Here is a 4,519-nt window from a genome sequence, read left to right on the forward strand (position 1 = left end):
ATTTTTGGTTGCTATGTGATAAAACAACAAAAAGAATTGGCTAAGGGTAAAAACCAAACATAACATTAGTTAAGTTAAAAAGCATGAACAGCCTTCTGTAAGTTTACTTTGGTAACTATAGAAACAAAGTATAACCGTTTTTAGTTCCTTAGATTAATAGTAGTTTAGTTAGAGACATTTAAGACACTTTCAGATTCAGAGTCAGTGAAAATCCTCTGAATATTATATATGGATTAGAGGAAAGTTTCAAGAGATTAAGACATTTAGAAAATTTCACAAATAGTTTTATATCATTATTTTTAAGTAAAGGTATAAAAAGTTCTTTTAAGATCTATAAATATAATTTTAGAAATATTTCTTAACAGGTACTACAATATTTCTTGAACACTGGGAAGTCTAAAAGCCACCAAGCAAACAGAAAAAAAACAAGGTAAGCCAATCAACTCATAACAAAGCCATTCTGATTAAGTACTATGTATAATCACTCCCCCTCCCAAATATTTGTGGCATCATAACATCTAATCATTGTAATAAACAGAGTACAAACACAAGATGAGATGAGGGGCCAAGAACTGATGATGCCGGGTTGAGGGCCAAAGGCTATCCAACAGCAAGCTCAGTGTCAGGAGTGTGTTACCTTCTTTCAAATTTTTGTTCGGTGGGGTCCCATAGACCCACAAAACAATACAGGCAGGATATGCTTGTTAGTGCAATAGTGACATAAATGTTTGGGGAGTAATCAACTGCTGACAGGATTTAAGGCCTGCTTCCTAAAACAGAACTCATGTCTGATATTAACTGGGCCAAGGACTCATAGCTGGGTAGGTCATAGGTCCGAAGGGAGAAGCTGCTTCTATTCTACTAAATGGGCATAATGTTAAACGACTCCCAAAACACTTATCTTTACATTGGTGCAGTTTTCAATTTTCATCAGAGAAGCTTCTTTTTGCAGTATATGGTACAGACTCACAACTGGTCAAAGTGCAAAGTATAAGAGACTGTGGAGGCACCCAGAGCAACTCAGTTCCTTCTTGGGTCCCCAGGAGCACTGGTTCTGGTCCTGGCCCTTCCCTCACCTCCCTCAGCTTCCCTGGGCCTGCACGACCCTCAGGTCTCTTCTCTCTCTCTCTCTCTCTCTCTCTCTCTCTCTCTCTCTCTCTCTCTCTCTCTCTCTCTCGTAAGTCAATCACATCCTCCACCCCTTGACTCCCCCAACTTCACTCACCCTACAATCTCCCCCACCAGTCTCTCCTCCTAGCCTGGGTCCTGTCCCATTCCTTGTCTTGGCCCCCCAAATACCTGGGGAACCACCACTGCTGCCTGATCCTTTGCATCCAGAGCAACTCAGTTCCTTCACAGGTCCCCAGGAGCACTGCTTCTGGGCCTGACCCCGCCCTCACCTCCCCCTGCTTCCCTGGGCCTGCACCACCTGCAGGCCTCTCTCTGACCAGCAGGCCTCTCTCTCCAGGGTAGGTCAGGCATGCACTCCGTGCCTTGATTCCCCCATCCTCTTTCACCCTCCCATTTCCCAGCTTGTCTCTTCTGCCAGCCTGGGTCCTATCCCATTCCTTTTCTTGGTGCCCCAGACACCAGGGAAACCACCACTGCCGCCTGATCCTTTGCATCCAGACCAACTCAGTTCCTTCTCAGGTCCCCAGGGGGACTCTGGGACTGGTCCCACCCTCACCTCCCTCTGCTTCCCTGGGTCTACACAATACGTCAGCCTCTTTCCTGGACACTGGGGCTGACCTTTCCTCTTTCTAGTCCTTTGCATCCAGACAAACCCAACTCTTCAGTGCAGTCCCCAGGAGCTCTTGGAGCCACTTCCCCTCCCCATTTTCCTTTGCATCTGTGGGTGGCATGGCCACCAGCTGCCCTAGACCAACATCTTTCCCAGACCAGGCTCCCAGGCCAGGCCAACCACCAAATTCATGAGGCCAAAATCTTTTCTGGGAGGACCCAGACTTTATGAGAAACCCTGAAAGCATCTGATGCTTATCCAACTTGGGCCTCTGTGGGAACTCCTGAAGACAAAAGCAATCCAGCCACTCTAATATAAAATCCAAAGAGAGAACCCAAAGCTTAGAGGAACCAGCTCTTCATGCCCAAAAAGTAAACCACAAAGACACATAAAGTTCACAAAAAGAAGCACACATAAACTTGAAGTCTTGAGTCTGACATCAAAGGAGGCAACCAGGGAAGCAATCAGAAAACCCACAGAATGGGAAAGACAAAAGCAATCCAGCCACTCTAATATAAAATCCAAAGAGAGAACCCAAAGCTTAGAGGAACCAGCTCTTCATGCCCAAAAAGTAAACCACAAAGACACATAAAGTTCACAAAAAGAAGCACACATAAACTTGAAGTCTTGAGTCTGACATCAAAGGAGGCAACCAGGGAAGCAATCAGAAAACCCACAGAATGGGAGAAAATCTTCACCCGCAACACATCTGACAGAGGTTTAATATCCAGAATACATGATGAACTCAAAAAACATAAAATCAAGACAAGAAGCAACCCAATTAAAAGATGGGCTAAGGAGCTGAACAGAGAGTTCTCAAAAGAAGAAGTAAAGATGGCTATGAAACATCTTAAAAGGATGTTCAACATCACTAATAATTAGGGAAATGCAAATTAAAACCACTTTAAGATTTCACCTTACCCCAGTCAGGCTGGCTAAGATCTGTCCCTCAATTGACGAATGGTTAACAAAAATGTGATATATTTACACAATGGAGTTCTATCCAGCAGTAAAGAAAGATGAAATAATGCAATTTGCAGGTAAATGGATGGAACTAGAAACTGTTATACTAAGTGAAGTAACACAGACTGAGAAAAAGAAAATCAATGTATGTTCTCTGTCATATGTGGATCCTAGATCCAAACCCTGATAAGAGAGTATGTATCCAGACATAACTACAGGAACCAGGGTAATGGAAAGGAAACGGAGGTAAAGGAAAAGAAAGAACCTGAAAGTGAAGAACAGTAGGAAACAGGCCTTAATAAGGGAGATATGGATAAAAATTGGGTTAGTTTAAGGGAGGAGGGAGGGAAGGGTATACAAGGAACCTAGGGGATAAAGGGAAAGAAGGAGCTCCAGAGAGATAGGACCTTAGGAGAGGGTATTATTAAGGAAGAAAGGGGGAAATGGGGGCACTTTAAGTGGGAAAGCAATGATGGAGGGGTGAGACAATGCAAGAGATAAATAATGCCTAGCTTGTTTTGAAAACCAGAAGGAAACATATTAATCCTACAACGTACTGACAAATTATACATAGCAGATCAAGAAATATATGTCTAGATAAGGTTTATCTGAAAACAAATGGTCTTTGCCCAATATTTATCTATATGACACACAGTAATTAAAAGTACCAGACTGTGGACCTAACCTTCTTGGATGTTTAACAGACATACTTTGAGGCCTATAATAATTTGGTCAGAGGGACATAAAGGATGGTTCTTCCCTCTTGCCCTCCTAGGTCTACTAGTTCCAGGGGACTATGAGCATTTCTCAAAATGTCCTGTAATTGTGGTGGATCACCTGTCCTCTTGATCAAGGAGGCTGAGGAGACCCTACCAGATGGACTTCAACCAGTGTCCAGTCTACAAAGAGGAGGGTCAACACAGAGGAATCATTTCCTGCATGCTTCAAATGAAGCCAACCATGGTCAAGCAGGACCTTTGACTTATCTTCACATAGGCGGAACTGGTAAAAGAAAGGAGCCAGGGGCTCCTCCCAAGCCCATATGACCCCTGAGGAACAGATCCTCAAACAACCTTAAGAGTAAAAATAAATTGGTTTATCTGGGCCAACTCTATGGCCTTAAACACCCAAAAGGAAAGTATAACCAAAGATTAAAGGGGCCAATATAATTTCTTGAGTCCCTATGTACAGCTAAAGGCTACAAAATAAGCAACAATGCCAGACAGGCAATACCTTCTTTTGCGTTGTTGGCCACGGTGGCCAAAGGGACTCCCAGATATTAACCCAGCATAGAACTGGGAAAATGAACATCAGACCCCAATCTTACCTAAAGGAATACTGACAACTCATTACTGCTAGATGAGGAACAGCTGACCCTCCTAAAACAAAGACCTCTAGATAGTCTGACTAGATTCACCAGAAGGGCAAGTAGTGGGGAATGGTTGGGGGTGCTGACAACACAGCAGACAACAGCAAGGATATCAGAGTATAAGGGCTCTAGTGGCAGGAGGGAGGCTATGGGAGGGTGCCATCTGGGCAGTGGGTATATAGTTGATTAAGATGGTTTGGGATGTTCTGTGTGATACACATACACACAAAAAAAATCAACAAATTTTTAAAAAATGGATTATATTTGAGGAGGAAGCATGGAAATTTACATCATGCTAATTAGTAGAGGTGATAAACATTACCATTAAAATCCACCTGATGACTTTATAGACACACACAGGTGCCAAGGATCCAACTGCATCCGATTATGACTAGTAATAATCAGATACATACAGATTAGTGATGCATGTGCCAACATCTCAGGCT

At 43.2% G+C, this 4,519-nt stretch overlaps 1 protein-coding gene and 1 pseudogene across 4 annotated transcripts in view; one reads left to right on the forward strand and one right to left on the reverse strand.

The window, feature by feature from the left end:
- Cd55 (CD55 molecule (Cromer blood group)) overlaps positions 1-4,519 on the reverse strand; it is a 41,498-nt gene that overhangs the window by 1,078 nt on the left and 35,901 nt on the right. The gene's annotated exons all lie outside the window — the stretch shown is intronic.
- The window catches only part of LOC115071279, a 7,765-nt pseudogene continuing 3,329 nt past the window's right edge, over positions 84-4,519 (forward strand).

The sequence above is a fragment of the Nannospalax galili genome, unplaced genomic scaffold (assembly GCF_000622305.1).
Source record: "Nannospalax galili isolate Female #2095 unplaced genomic scaffold, S.galili_v1.0 scaffold1599, whole genome shotgun sequence".
NCBI classification, from domain to species: domain Eukaryota; kingdom Metazoa; phylum Chordata; class Mammalia; order Rodentia; family Spalacidae; genus Nannospalax; species Nannospalax galili.